The 16,429-nt window shown below is 34.5% G+C and overlaps 1 long non-coding RNA gene across 11 annotated transcripts in view; it reads right to left on the reverse strand.

The window, feature by feature from the left end:
* Positions 1 to 16,429, reverse strand: part of LOC140496962 (uncharacterized) — a 238,544-nt gene that overhangs the window by 176,381 nt on the left and 45,734 nt on the right. For 10 of the 11 annotated variants that reach the window (XR_011964469.1, XR_011964470.1, XR_011964467.1 and 7 more), the window contains 3 exons: positions 13,011 to 13,099; positions 11,831 to 11,945; positions 11,110 to 11,200 (listed from right to left, as the gene is read on the reverse strand). This is a non-coding gene — a long non-coding RNA (uncharacterized lncRNA). Of the gene's footprint in view, positions 1 to 3,555; positions 3,737 to 11,109; positions 11,201 to 11,830; positions 11,946 to 13,010; positions 13,100 to 16,429 lie in introns of those variants that run through there. The other variant, XR_011964472.1, reaches the window with a different exon arrangement.

Genomic DNA, 16,429 nt, shown 5'->3' on the forward strand with positions numbered 1-16,429 from the left:
GTGTAGTTGTCGCTGCTTTAATGCATTACTGCCTTTCCTATTTTGACCATCTCACTTCCAATAAATTGACATTCTGAATAAATTGTTTATCCTATGATTATCATGGATTATAATTAAATCTCTACTTGAAAAAAGGATTAGTAATTTGTTTTTGACAAAATATGCATGTTTGTACCAAGGTCTTAATTTTTTAGGATTTTTTTTAATGTGTTTAGTGAAGGGGGGCAAGGAAGGTGTTAATGGGAGGGATAAATTAATAAAGAGAAAAAACAAAACTTTTAAAGAACTTTGAATAAAGAACTGGAGTAAAAGATGTCTTCAGGAATATGTGTGATAGGAAGAAAAGATTGTCTGGTCAGATGGCCAGGATGATAGAAGAAAAAAAGAGGAGCCAGATTGCTCCTCTAGTATTCTTGTTGTGTATTGTCTATTATTGTCTATTATCACAGTTAAATTTCCTATGATAGCCAAATCAGAGTAGCACAAGATGGGAATGTGTGAATGGATTGAAATCTGCATCAGTGAAATGAATATGTGAACTCATATCAATAAGTTCAGATATCCATTTGAATAATAAATAATCATAGTAATAGATCTAGTGATGAGGGGAGCCTAAAAGGCCATATTTAATCCAGCCTCCTCATTTCACAAAGAACTAAGACTCGAGATTTTGACCTGTCCAAGATTATACAAGTAGTGAACAGCAAAAGGTGATATTCTAACTCTTGTCTTCTGATGCTAAATCCAGGACACTTTGCAAGGTACTATGCTAGATATTGAGGATTCAAAAGTAAAAGTGAACAGTTCTTTTTTTCTTTTAGGACATTATCTTGGGACATACATCATGTGAAATAGTTAGGTATGCACAAAACACTTTAAGAATAGAGAGAGCAGTAGCAACTAGGAAAACCAGGAAGCCTTAGGGAGGCTCAAATGAACTGAGGATGCTCAGAGACAGAGGCTAAGAAATCATGTATTCCACATAAGGATAACAACCTGTGCAGATACGTGCAGTTAAAAGATAGAATGCCAAGTTCAGGGAATAGCAAAGATAGGTATGCTCAGCAGGATGTATACAACACGTTACCACAATAATATCAAACTCCCAGGGTTGTTGTAAAGAAAAAAATAGATAGTATTTGTAGCCCACTTGCTGATACACAGTAGATGCTGTGAATCATTACCTGAGAAATGACTAAAACTTAGATTGGACAATCAAGAGAAAGACATTTTTGGCCCACTCTGAGCTTAAACTACCATAATGCTTTGCATGATCTGGCATAACAGACATGCTTCGCTTTGTTCTCTGAGTGAATCCAAAATGCCCCTTCCTGTGTCAGCAACTACAAGGTCAAATGAAGCTGACCAGGAGTGTTCTTCCGTTTATGATTGCCAAGGACAAAGTGCCTTGAACCAGACACTATCTTGACTAATAGGACTTTTCTTATGTTATATTATATCATGGTAATGATAAAAGAAACATAGACATCCTAGATCTATGATTTCAGTTGACACCTTGACAATCTCTTACTGTATTTGCAACCTCTCCTATTAAGAAATTCTTTTCTCCTATTATGGTTAACACATATGGCAACTATCGCTTTGGTTGACATAGACACCCTGAATTGGGGTTGCTGTAAATGTATAAAAAGTCTCCTTCAACCTTTTTACCTCTGAGTTCAGAATTATTTTCTGACTCCAACATACATGATTCTCTGGCTTAATGAGAATAAATAAACACATTATACCACCCGTACACCCTGATTCTGTTTGTTCCTTGTTTGTTCATTTCCAAAAGGGCTATGCATTTACATTATAGATTACAGTGTATTGGCTGAATGGAATAAAAAATAATCAATTTATTAAAACTTCTTACTGGAGGATGATCCAATGGCTTCTGGAAGACAAGAAACGAAGTAAAACTAAGCTCTGATTTCTCAACTTCATTTTCTTAAAGGGACCAGATGAGTCCACCTATCATTTGAGGACTATCAAGCATTCCATAATCAAGTCACAAAAGAAGAAATTAAAGGTCTTACCATGCAGTAGATGGCAATCCCTCTACTGACTCTTGTAAGGACAGTAGCTACTGTACAAATATCAGATAGAACTAAAGTTCTATGGTCATTGGAGGTTCTATCAGATGTTTCTGATATCACCCTCCATTCTCATTAATTAATTGCACCACACTGAAATTTCATTACCCATGGTTATGGGAAGGAATTGAAATTACTGGCTAAGAGCTCTTCTCATTGTAGCAAAAAACTAAAAACAGAAGGGGTACCCATCAATTGGGGAAAAGCTGAATATATAAGTATGTCATGGAATTCTTTTGTGTTATAAGAAATAATGTAGGGTTGGTTTAAGAAAAACAAATGCAAAGTGAATTGAACAGAACCAGAAGAACAATTTATACATAAACCCAGTATTATAAAGATAAGCAACTGTGAAAGACTTAGGAACTCTGATCAACATAATAGAGCCAATCATAGTTAGAGGGGATTCATGATGAAAACTGCTATCCACCTGCATATAGAAAAGTGGATTGAAGGATATTTGTTTTTACATGGATAGTGGGGACATTTGTTTTAATTGACTATCCACATTTGTAATGAGTTTTATTTTTCTTGCTTTGGCAACATGGAGGGAAGGGGGATAGTAGGAGGGTCAGAACTGGAAATAAAGTACAATTGCATTTTTAAAATATTACTTGCTAAGGCATATGTACTGGCATAAAAAAATTTAGTAAGACTATATTAACATAATTAAAGACTTTTCTTTCCTTATTAAGATGTTTGTATATTGAAAATTCTTTCCCTTCTCCCTTATTGAATCTGAACCTGCATTCACATGTTGAAGTTCAAGGGGAAAAGTTATAAGGATCCTTTTCAAAGAGTCTTTGTCATTTGAGAGAATAGCCCATGACTTTTCCTGGCACTGGCCAGGCAATTTAGAGGTAGGACTTCTACATTAATTAGCTATTATATAATTTTCATTGCTTCTATTACAATTACTAGCCACATAATTTTTATTACTTCTTGCTTTCTTCTGCTTTCACATTCAAAGTCAACTCAGAAAGCCACTTCTTATTTCCCAATAACAACTTCATAGATGAGCACCCACTGGACTCCAAATACCTTTATGGGTCATAGGTAAAGGTCTTCCACATACCTCTTGATTATCAACCTTGAATAAATTCAGAAATATCCCAATCCTTTATTCCCATCTCTCTCAACTAATTACTACAACTCAAAGATTTCAAAGCTTAGAAGATCTAGAAGTGGAATTAATCATACTTCCCACTGAATATCATGCTTGTACCCTTGAAAAGGACAAAGTATCTCTAACACATGCTAGAGATGGGATTTTTCCTATTCAAAAGAGAAAACTAGGAAGCCATTCAGGAGCTGCCACCCACAAACACCCTCCAAATTTGGATGCTCTTATATCCAGCTCTCCTCAAGTTTCAATTAGTTATACAGAATAATATTCATTAGATTTTATTTGAAAATGTAAATTTTGATCAGTTATGCATTTTCTTCTTTTCTCCTCTTTAATGAAGTTATTGAGTTACTACAATCATTCAATTGGAAGTGCTTTAAACATTAAGAAGGGTGTATTGAGTGTTCAAGGAGGACTAGAACCTCTGGAGTGAAGGCTTGATGAGCTTTTCAGAGCTGCTCATCTACCTTTGGTGTCCATTTGCCACCCAACTCTCACCTGTGGCTCTAAAAAGCTGTATGGAATATATAGAGAACTTTGTCAGATCAATGAGAATACAAGTCATTCCCTAATTGATAAATGCTCAAAGTATATGAACAGGCAGTTTTCCAATGAAGAGATCAAAACAACTTATGGTCATATTAAAAAATGCTCTAAATCATTATTGATTAGAGAAATACAAATTAAAACAACCTTGAAATACCATTTTATACTTACTAGACTGGCTAAAATGACTGAAGGAGAAAGTGACAAATGTTGGAGGGGATATGGAAAAATTGGGACATCTATTCATTGTTGGTGGAATTGTGAATTGATCCAATCATTTTGGAGAATAATCTGGAAATATGCCCAAAGAGTTATTAAACTACCTATACCCTTTGACCCAGCAATACCACTACAAGGTCTATTTCCAAATAGGAAAAAAGAAAAGAACCTCTATGTTCTAAAATGTTTATAGCAACTCTCTTTGTGGTGGTGAAGAACTGGAAGTTAAAGGGATACTCATAAACTGGAAAATGACCAAACAAGTTGTGATATATGATTGTGATGGAATGCCACTATGCTATAAGAAATGATGAACTCAATAATCTTAGAAAAATGTGAAAAGACTGCTGAAATAATGAAGAGTTAAATGAGCAAAACCAAGAGAACACAGTATACAGTAACAGCAATATTGTTTTAAGAACAACTTTGAGCCGCGCACCTAGGTGGCATGGTGGATAGAGTCAAAGAGACCTGAGTTCAAATCTTGCCTCAGATACTTTACACTTACCAGCTGTGTGTCCCTGGGCAAGTTACTGACTCCTGATTGCCTTGCAAAAAGAACAACTTTGAGTGAATGAGTTATTTTGACTATTATAAATACTCAAATTAACTAAAAAAGACATATGAAGAAGCATACTATCTACCTTCAGAGAAAGAACGGATAAAGATAAGTATGCATAGAACAATTTTATACATATGTGTGTGTGTATAAATATATTTATAATGCATATATATATATGTATACCTATTTGTGTCTAATAGTGACCATCTTTAGGGAGAGAAGGGAGTGAAGAAAAAAGATATTTACATAACTTTGTTATATTTAAACATGTTTAAAAGAATAGCAAGTTGTATATAGTAGATTTGCAGTTTCATGTGCAATTATCTCCTTTTAAAATTATCCTATATTATGAAAATGCTTGTTTTATTTCACAACTTAAAAATAAAATACAATAATGTTGGAGGAAAAGGGGAAAAAAGAAGCTGTAGCATGTGTTGTGGTCACACCCCAGTAAAACCATCTTGGTATTCAGGCTAAACCAGGTTGAGGGTAACCAATAGGTCTCAGCCCCTTCAGTGAGTTAGAGGAACATCCTCCCAAACATGTAAAGATTTCCCACAGTGGACTTGGTAGATGAGAACAATTTGTTCTAATAACTATGAAGACAGCTGAAACAGGAACTGTGGAGTACTTAAAGCTTGGTCAGACATCAAAGATGTCAAAGTCATCCACTGTATTCTAGGCTGTTACCAGTCATCCTCACTTTTGTCTTGCCACTGGACTTCAGTTATTCTAAGACTAATTATTTTGTGCAACTCTGCATCTCTTAAATGTAATTCACATATGAGTCAAGACATCAACTCATGATGACATTGGTTCTCTTCATAAGATGAAAACATCAGATATCAATTATAGGAATTGAAATGAGGAGGAGAAACTAATAATCTTAATCTCATTTTAAAACTCCTTGACCTCACAAAGAAAGTCCTGATTCAAATTGTTTATTTAACCAATAACTCTAATCTAGTGTGATGTAGTCAACTGTCCTAGAACTTGTTTTGTGTAACCTTCAGTCCTTTATTTATTTTCTTCATAGAAATTAAACAGCAATAGCACTATTTATCATCTTTACTTTAGGAGGATTAAATAAGACTCTCCATCTTGTAAGAATTTATATGTGATGGTACAATTTGTTACTGATTCATGAATTAAACAGATTTTTATCCTACTCCATCATTATATCTATTCATCAAAGTTGACCAAGTTATGATTTTTTTTGGCCACTGCAATGTTCTGTTTAGGGAGAGGAAGGAATTACAGGGATGAATTGTGATTGCGAAGCTCTTGCCAAGCACAGTCCAATATGTCGTCATGGAGCAGGGTGAAGAATGCTGGACAGAGAACTTGCATCAAATACCACTTCTAATCTGGTGACCTTTTTGGCAAATCAAATAACCTCTCTGGACTCCCGCTTTCTTTTCTATTAAATGGGGTAGAGATGCATTAAATTACTTTCAAAGTCCCTTCCAGATCTAAAGCTATGATCTTATTACCTCCTATAGGTAGGTGGAAATACAGAACGAAAATGTAAATGAGGGACCAGAATTCAGAAATATTTGATGTTGTCATCACAGAGATCATAGGAAAATGAATGAACTCTGCAATGGAGAAAATATGTAGAAAGAAAAATAGAAAAAAAATTTAGAAAAGTTAGCTTAAGAGAAGCAATAATAGAAAAGGGTGATTAAAAAAGAAGAAATACGCTAGTATAAGATCACTAAAACAGCAAAAAGTTCATTTAAAAGGAATGGTCATCTTAATGCAACATGTATTATTTATCATATAGGTTTTCTTGAGATGAAAATTTATTGTTACCTGTTTTGAATCCTCTCATGTTCTGCTATGCGCATGACATGCTTTTTTTCTTTCTCACTTTGTATTTAAGTTCCAGTATTTAAGGTTATGATATGTTTTGGTTTCTTTAGAAAAAGGAGTTTTTAAAATTTTTTTTAAAGGAATGATAATGTAAAAAAGAAATCAATGAGAATAAGAACTGAGAACATTGAATTTAGCTATGATTCATTACTAATGTAGCACCCCCTGGAGGAGGCCAAAGAATTATACTGGACACCAAAAATGGATGTCTGTTGGCCAGTACAAGAAATCCCCAGTGTACTCTGACTCAGGAACTACAGAGGTTGTACCTTTGTATAAAAAAGGACACTCTCACTTCCTCATTCTAAAGGAGAAGAGGGAGAGCAGAAATTTCCTAAGAGGTGAGAAGTGAGTGAGTGCGTACTGATGGAAGGGACATCAGGAGCTTCAGCAATGTCCTAGGGAGAAGATTAAAGACGTCTTGATGCCAAAGTAGGGTCAATGCTATGAGGCATCAGACACTACAGATAGGAACAACAGGAAGATGCTGGGAGTGCTGATATTGGGACTGTGGATAGAGATATGCTTATCTCTATCTATTGTGCAACAGAGACAAAAACCACTAGTTCTCTGTTTCCATCTTTTCCCCGCCTTCTTTTTACTATCTCTTTGGAAGAAATAAATCTGCATTATCCCTCTTTGTGCTCAGAACTGAACACAACACTCTAGGAGTGTCTGAAGTAGAGTACAGCAGGAATAACACCTTATTAGTCCTGAATACTAAGACTTGTGGAGGACAGTCTGCCTTTATGTGAAAAACATAGCACAGCATTGATGAATAGTTAGCTTACGGCCTAGAATCCCAAGATTTTTTTCAAATAAACCACTATCTAATCTGTCATATTACACTTATATGGTTGATTTTTTTAACCTGAGACTTTACATTTATCCCTACTGAGTTCCATCTTGTTAGATTCAGACCAGAATTCTAGCCTGCCGAGATCTATTTTGGATTCCAACTCTATTATCTTCTACTTTTGCTATCACCCTTTTCCTTGTATCTCTTCCAAACTCAATAAGCATCCGTCTAAGTTACAGAAGAAAAGACGAGAGTATGGGTTCACAAAAAAGTCAGGGTAGAAAATTCAGGAGGTCAGATCACACTAGCAAGCAAGGTTGAATTCTTCTCTTAGGGCAAATTATATCTTGCCTGTTTTATGCTGCCATCTGAATGTGGGTGACTCTAGACCAAGAACTGCCACAGAGAGGGAATGTTAAGGGACTATCCCCAGAAGTATTTATCTCAGGCTGTTTCTGGTCAAATATTAGAGGTTCTGAAAAGGAGTGGGAGCATAAATCTAGCTCCCAGATTGTGTTTTCTGATAGTCTCTACCACAGTCAAAAGGTCAGAGGCCTACAGAAGAATTCCATCCCTGAATGAAGCAGGAATAGAGATGTTGGATTTACCTAATAATGCCTAAAATTCCAACTTTTAAAAAATCCTTTTGTTTGAAGACTGCTGCTAACAGTAGAAGCATTAATTTGTGATACAAAAACTAGAAACAATAGTGATTGAGAAAATAATAATAATATAAGGGGGCATTATGATGAGCAACATGGAATAATCTGAATATATGAAGAACTCAAAGATATATGGAAAGATTTACATGAAGTGAAGGGAATTAAGAAAGCAGAGTCTTAAGCTCAGTAAGCAATGTAAATAAAGCTAGTACAAAGAGGCAACAAGACTCTGGTCAGATAAAATGGTCAATATTAGAAAAATACTGTCAAAATTAAAGTACGCATCCCTCCTTACTGTCAGCATTTCATAAGCTGTTTGAGGATTATACTTTATATCAAGCTTGTTCAGACATTTGTTTTAAAGTATCTGATGTGTTAAAACAAGATATATATATGTATATATATATATATATATATATATATATACATATATAAATTTAACTTAAAAAAATACAAATGTTAGCTGGAAGCAGTATCATATTAAATCCATGTCAGGAATCAGTATGTTATCTGGAGTTGGTTTGGTCAGATTAGCTTAAGTCACCAAGCAGGGACCTAAGCAAATAGAACCCTAGAAACAAAATCATTAGCTACCTGGAAATAAGCACTTAGTCAAGAAATGCCCTAATGTCACTGACTACCAAGGAAATAAAGTACCTAGGGAGGCTTAAGGAGTTGGGGGACAGGAAGAGGAATCCAACAGTGTGAGCCCTATCTTCCTTATCTGTAAAAAGGAGATGTTTAGACTAAATAATGTGTGAGCTTTCTTCCAGCTCTAATATTACAAGAGTCTGCTTTATAAACTTTGCCTACATTACAATTTTGACTGGGTACAGCTCTTCTCACACAACTCTTTCTGAAGATAAGGAAAATAAAAAAATTGAATTAAAAGATTAGTAAGTATGGCTACCTCCAGCATTAGACCTAGCTATGAATGAGATTGCAGTATGAAAAACAATGCAGTATTGATAGAATTATTCTTTTCATTAGCAAACACATTTGTCTTTTTTCTTGTTGCCGCTGCAGTAGCAGCTGTTTTTAAGACATTAAAGACATAAACTCATTTCCATGGTATGGCAAAACACTCAGTCTATCAAATTTAATAAAAGTCTCTTTTGTGACACAAATGTAGCAGGAGAAAACATAGAGTTAGGCTGCCTAACACTGGTGAAATTACAATTGTTATGCCATTTTAAATAAGGTGTTTTTGCCAATAAATTGCCCTTGTTTGTCTCTCTCAAGCAAACTTCTTCTACATCCAAGAAAAACATCTGCTACAATTAAGGAGTAATTTACTCCAGTTACCAAGGTTGTCAAAAAACATTTCTCCTTCCTGACCCTTTCTTTCTGGTTTCTGATTCCAATCAAAAGTGTCTGTTAGAGACAAACTATTTGTTAAATAGGTTGCAGAACTTAAAGCCAATTTACTTTGTATGTATGAAGCAGGGATTCTTAACCTGGGGCTCATGAACTTGATTTATAGATACTAACTCTCTCTCTCTCTCTCTTTCTCTCTCTCTCATATGTATGTATGTATGAATTTTAATAAAATTGATTCACTTGTTTCTGTTTAAATCCTATATATTTTATTTTATGCCTTTAAAAACATTATTCTGAGAATGGGTACATGGGATATGTCAGACTTCCAAAGGGGTACATGGCAAAAAAAAAAAAAAAGATTAAGAAGTACTACTATAAAAGTGACTTTTCCTAATCCAAAAAAGCTTCACTACTTTTAGCTAAAAGTACTCACAGATGAGGATTACTACCAGGGTAGATTTTTTTTTTTTTGAAATAGAAGTTCCTGATGCTTACAATATGATGCCTTCCACAGTAAGATATTTGACTAGAATCTGGCAACCTGACCTCATGGAAATGGGAAAAATCTGTCTAAGTTTACTGAAAGTGCATTCAGCTGATGACACTGGATGGGCTCCAACAAGGGCATTAAAGAATGCTGTGTGGGGATTAATCTCTATTTGCCAATCTTTTGAATTTTGATGATCCTTTGAACATTGAAGCTACAGAACATTATTTGTGGAACAATGTAATGTTAAGCATTACAAGATGATCAAAGACTACAGGAGCCATCTGTGTGTGTGTGTGTGTGTGTGTGTGTGTGTGTGTGTGTGCTTCAAAGTTGTGTCTATCACTTTAAAACAGAAAGCAAACAACGATTGTTCAGTATCATCCTTTCACCAATCCCTCCAGGCAACTGGTAGAAGACTGGATAGAGCACTTGTCCTACAATCAAGAAGAAATGAGTTCCAATCCAGCCTCAGATACTTGTTAGCTGTGTGACCCTAAATCACTTAATCTCTGTTTGCCTCAGTTTCTTCAAATGCAGATAATAATAGTACCTATTTTACAGGGTTGTTGGAAGGAGAAAATGAGGTAATATTTATTTGAAAATAAATAGTACTTAGTACGTAATTGGTGCTGTGTAAGGGTTTCTCTCTTTTCCCCTTTCGCCTCCCTACCACACCCACTGGCTTGAACTCGTACTGTCACTATGTTGTACTGAAGGGAACTTTCTTAAGTGTGCATTTCACATGGAGAATTCAACAAGAATGCAAGACTTTGTGCACATTTGATTTTATAAGCTGTTTGCTTTAAAATGTTTACTTTACTGAATCCATACTTTATAAACATACTGATAATATTCTTGAGAAATTTTAAAAGTTCATACTGACTAAAATTTGCTCATACTTTTTAATAGCCCACGGGGTTGATTCTCTGCCCAGCCCAGAGTTAAAATTGTGCTTGTTCACTGTCCCTTTAGAAAGGCCTCCCTATGGACTTCTTTCTGTTATACAGGGTTTGGCAAACTATGAGCCAGGGGCCAGAATATCTTCTTGTGTTCATACAGCCTGTGAGCAAAGAATGGTTTTTATATTTTTAAATCATAAATTTAAACATACACAAAAAGAGGCAACAGGCCAGATTTGGCCTTCAGGCTTTAGTGTGCTGGCCTCAGAATAAGGTAATGAGACAGTACCATTTATTAGGATAGCAATTCCTTCAATTCTTCCAGGAACGTTGACCTAATTAGATGTCTCTGAATGCCAGAAGGCGTAGGATCATTATGCACATCTTAATGGAATATTTATTCTACTTTATGTAACCATATATTTGGAATAAATTTGTAATTTACTAAAATAATAATAATAAAATGAAAGGTAAGCTTAACAATAAGCAATTAAAATAAGCAACACGCAACTCACCACCTGTTTCCCCCAACTACTTCTTCCCATATCTCCCTCCGGTCCTGGAAAGATGTCAGCCCACTTGTCGCATTTCCCTGAACTGACTTTTCTGTACAGAAGACAGAATATCGGAATAACTTCAATAGATAATTGTGTTTCTTAACAAAGACCCAGACAGCTACAGAAGCTCCAGGTCACCCTCTTGCCATATTATCAATGAGCAATCAAATAGGATTATGGAAACTCTATTATACTTTCCCAGGAATTAGAGACTTTGGATGCTTGGATCAGGTCCTTGTCTGTTTCTCAGGGGCTTTCTCTACTTTTTCCCCTCTCTATCACGCCCTCAGCAATCTGGAGTGCCATAAGATCATTTATTTTGCAGTCCTTTTCTTATTCATTCAGCTGCTCTCACTGTACTACTGCCTATAAATCACTTCTAAACTTCACAAATTGGGAGTGTTTATCTCAAAGTGAATCTTGATGTGCTACACTGCAGAATTTTCTACAATTAGAAATCATTTGTTTGTGCTATCCCTCAATTGTTCAGATTTAGTAGAAAATTGAAAGAGAATATTATCAACATAAAATCAGCTCACTTTTCTACCTCAATTTCATGTTATTTTGAATTAATTAATATAGTGTTAATGCAAGAAATGTATGGTCTGGGTTTTTTTTAAATGGAGATTCTTTGGAATGTTATCCAGGGCTCAATCCATTAATAAAAAGTTCTCTTCACCTGTGCCTAGGTGAGGAGGCAGGGTTGATAAGAGCTGAGGAGAGATCTGCTAACTTCTGGCTTCTAGCTTTGAGACAGGATGTATGTGTTTTCAGATTCTCTTCAGGGAGAAATTCTGGAAAAAAACCCAGCATATATAGAAAAATCAAAACCTTAATCATGTCCCTATCCTTAGCTTACAACACTGAGACTTTAGCTAAGTTCTCATTGGGTGAAATCTAGGACTTTCTCTCTTGTCTGATCTGAGAAATTTCACTCCTAGTGGTAGTGCTCATTTACTCTCCATATTGTTTGACACATTCTCATCTGCATAACTACCTTGATTTCTTTTCCCCATCAGCTTGAACACATGGGTTGTGTGTGGTTTTTGAGTAACAGATATTTGCAAGTGAAGTTTAGCTTTTACTATATAGCATGGGCCACACCTTTCCTCTTAAGGAGAGCTAGCAAGAAGACAATTTGAAACTAAAAATTATTTCCACTAGGTAAAAATATTTAGAGAGGGGCAGAAAACCATAATTGTAGCCCATTATGCTATCTCTCTGAGAAGTAAAGAATGGCCACCCTCATGGCCCCAGTCTAACAGTCCCTTCCTAGTAGGAATCAGTGTCTCTTAAAAAAGACTAGCCAGAAGAGAATCTAGAGACATCCATTAATTCCTCCCCATAAGCCACACCTAGACAGAACTAGCTGACAGGAATAATCTAAGTAGGCAAAACACACACACATACACTGACACACACAGAGACACACACACTCTCTAGCTGATCATTATTCTTTATCTATGACATATGAAATATTACTATATATGAGGCAGAATTGGAGTCTCTTTTGTGGGAGAGGACCCCCTTGGACAATGAGTCACATTAATTTATATCATTTAAATTTAATTTGCTAAAATAATTTGTTTCTCAGGCACTTTTCTCTCTGGGTTTCCTTACCATTCTAACAATTCTTCCTCAGTCTCCTGTTACTAGATAATCATCCATCTTTTGCCTCGTTAATTTGAATATTTCCAGGGTTCTCCCCTGGGCCCTGTCATTTCTCAGTCTACATCCTCTCTCCTGAAGATCTCATCAATTTCAGTAGATTCAATTATCATATATAAAGTGATTGCTCCCTAATCTAGCCCTCTCCAAACTCTAATCATTCATTGTCAACTGCCAGCTAGATAACTCACCAGGATATATCACAGGCATCTCAAAATCAACAAGTCCGAAAAAAGACTTCATTATCTTCATGCTTTAAGTCTACATCTCCTTTGGGATCCTGCCAAATATATATATATGTATATGTATATTTGTGATATATACCATTTTTTTATTTTTAGAAACAAATATGCATTTTTATTTCTTTCCAACAAGTTTTTATTAATATTTTCTGTTTCATGCATCACTATAGTTATCCAAAGTGTCCCTCCCCTGCACCCCATCCTCTCCCAAAGTTATGCTATATGACAAATAGCATTTTTAGAGAGAATAAAATCAGTGCAACTAATTAATACATTAAGAGTCTGAAAATGTGCAATGTGTAACACCTGCGGGCCTCCCACCTCTATGAATGGATAGTTTGGAGGTGTCATATCAATAAGTACGAATACTGCTTGATTTTTATAACTTTTTTACATTTACTTTTAATTTTTTGGTTTGTAGTTTTTCTTTTCACTTTTATTGTTATAATTTACTGTGCATATTGTTTTCTTGGCTCTGATTATTTCATTCTGCATCAGTTCATATAGATGTTTCCATTCTTCTCTGTATTCATCACACAAACCATTTCTTAGTGTACATTAATATTCTACTACATTAATCTACCACAATTTATTTAGCCATTCTCTAATTGATGGGCATCTATTTTGTTTCCAAGTCTTAGCCGTCACCAAAGTGTTGCTAGAAATAAATAACAAATATAATCTTGATAGGTATATGAGGGAAATTCAAAATAGGAAAAAAATGCAGACCAATATTCAGAAAAAGTATCAATACAAGATTACAAACAATATAAGCAAAGAGATTACAGCAACATACAAAAGAAGATCATACCCTCTTACCAGGATGGATTTAGACCAGAAATGAAAAGTTTGTTTAATATTAGAGAAACTATAAGCATAATAGACCATGTTAATAATAAGATTAATAAATATATTACTGTTAATAAGGATTGAATAAGGATTTTGACACCTCCCCAAGAAATTACCCATTTCAGTTTTTTAAGGCTAAAAAAATAGGAATTAATTGATGTTTTGATAGTATGGTAAGTAGTATCTTAAAAAAAAGAGCTGATATTGTATGTAATGTGGATAACCTAGAGGACTTTTCAGGAAGCTCAGGGGTAAAGCAAGGATGCGCATTATCAATGCTATTATTTGCTACAATATTAGAGATGACAGTTATAGCAAGAAGACGAGGTAAAAAACAACAGCAGTGAATAAGAACAACCAAAAATAAAACAAAATCATTACTGTTCTGCTGCTTTATGTAGAAAATTCCAGGGAATCAACTGAAAAATTAATAATTCCAGCAGAGTTATATGATAGTGGTGACAAACTCAAATACAAATGAGGGCATTCCCCAATTGAGAAATGGTCAAAGGATATGAACAGGTAGTTTTCAAAGGAAGAAATTAAAGCTATCTATAGTCATATGAAAAAATGCTCTAAATCACTATTTATTAGAGAGATGCAAATCGAAACAACTCTGAGATACCACATCACACCTATCAGGATAATGATAAATGTTGGAGAAGATGTGGGAGAGTTGGACCACTAATTGATGATGGAGCTGATCTAACCATTCTGGAGAGCAGTTTGGAACTATGCCCAAAGGGTTACAAAAATGTGCATACCCTTTGACCCAACAATCCCCAAGAGATCGTAAAAATGGGAAAGGGTCTCACATGTACAAAAATATTTATAGCAGCTCTCTTTGTGGTGGTCAAAAACTGGAAATAAGGGGGTGCCTATCAGTTGGAGAATGGCTGAATAAATTGTGGTATATGAGTGTAATGCAATATTATTTTGCTATAAGAAATGATGAACAGGAAGGCTTCAGAGAGGCCTGGAAAGACTTATATGAAGTGGTGCTGAGTGAAAGGAGCAGAACCAGAAGTTTGTACACAGCAACAACCACAGTGTGTGAGAATTTTTTCTGGTAGGCTTAGTACTTCATTGCAATGCAAGGACTTAAAAAATTCCCAATGGTCTCTTAAGGCAAAATGCCTTCCACATCCAGAGAAAGAACTATGGAATCCAATTACAGAATAAAGCAGATCATTTTCTTTTGTATTATGTTTTGTTTTTTTTTTTATGATTTCTCCCATTCATTTTAATTCTTCTATGCAACACGAGTAAGGTGAAAATGTATTTAATAGGAATGTATGTGTAGAACCTATATAAAATTGTATGCCATCTCAGGGAGGGAGTGTGGAGGTAGGGGGGATGGAGAGGGAGAGAGGGGAAAAAATATAAGTAATATGGAAGTGATTGTAGAACGCTGAAAACAAATAAAATAAAAAAGAAGGCAACTCAATGGCACATAAGGATCCCTAGGGACACATATTGACCTAGAAAACCACATATGTTTGTACGTTTCTTTTTGTAAGTTCATATGTTTCATTTCTAAAATTAATTCATCACACAATAAAATCAGAGGAAATAGATACAAATATAAAAAAGAAACATTATTAGAAATTTAACAATGTTTTCAAAATTTATGTAAAATCTATACGTATATTTATTGTATATGTATATAAATCAGATAAGAACTAGTTATAAATTAAAAGACAATACAATTTTATGTTTTAATTTAGAATTGATTCAAAATCATTACAAAGGCATATGAAATTAATTTAATATTGTTTGCTAGAAACTTGACACCTTTTCCCAGAAATTATTTTATCAATATCAGGTATAATCTTTTGTGATAATTCAGTTTTCATGTGGATGGTAAATGTTCATTTGTTAATCTTGCCTATCTGAAGTTTTAATACTCTTCAGTAATGAAAAATAATATACATATCTACTACCAAACATTGCTAATATTCTTGCAGCAAATATTCATATTTCATCAAAATGTCTTGGTAAATAAGAATAAAAATCTGGAACATTAGTTTCATTATACTTTTAGTATTCTGAACATTGAATTTCAACAAGTTCCATTTGAATGCTACTTCTTACTCTCTCAATATCAAAAGAAAATGGAGCACAATAAAATACATTTACACATTTCAAATCCTTCAAATTTTCTTTCAAATTCATATATAATTCCTGAATATTTATGAAATACTTGCTGAAATTACAAAAACCAAATGACTCTTGAAAAAAATTTACATGTAGAAAAATGAGTGAAATCACAAATTTTAGTTGTCTTTACCCAAGACCAAATTTTATCTTAAATTCTTCAGTGCAGTTGTATATAAACATTACAACCTGATTTTATTCCTCAAGTTTTAAATTTAACTCATTTAAAAGTCCAGTAATACCTATAATCAAAGCCAAACTCTGAAGCCAGTTCTTATTATCCTGTTGTTCTGGTGACTTTCATTTCTAAAAAGTATTTTGATTTTGTGATCAAGTTGCTTTATTATAGGAAAGTCAGTGAA

This window comes from Notamacropus eugenii, chromosome 3 (genome assembly GCF_028372415.1).
Source record: "Notamacropus eugenii isolate mMacEug1 chromosome 3, mMacEug1.pri_v2, whole genome shotgun sequence".
In the NCBI taxonomy this organism is placed as follows: Eukaryota; Metazoa; Chordata; class Mammalia; order Diprotodontia; family Macropodidae; genus Notamacropus; species Notamacropus eugenii.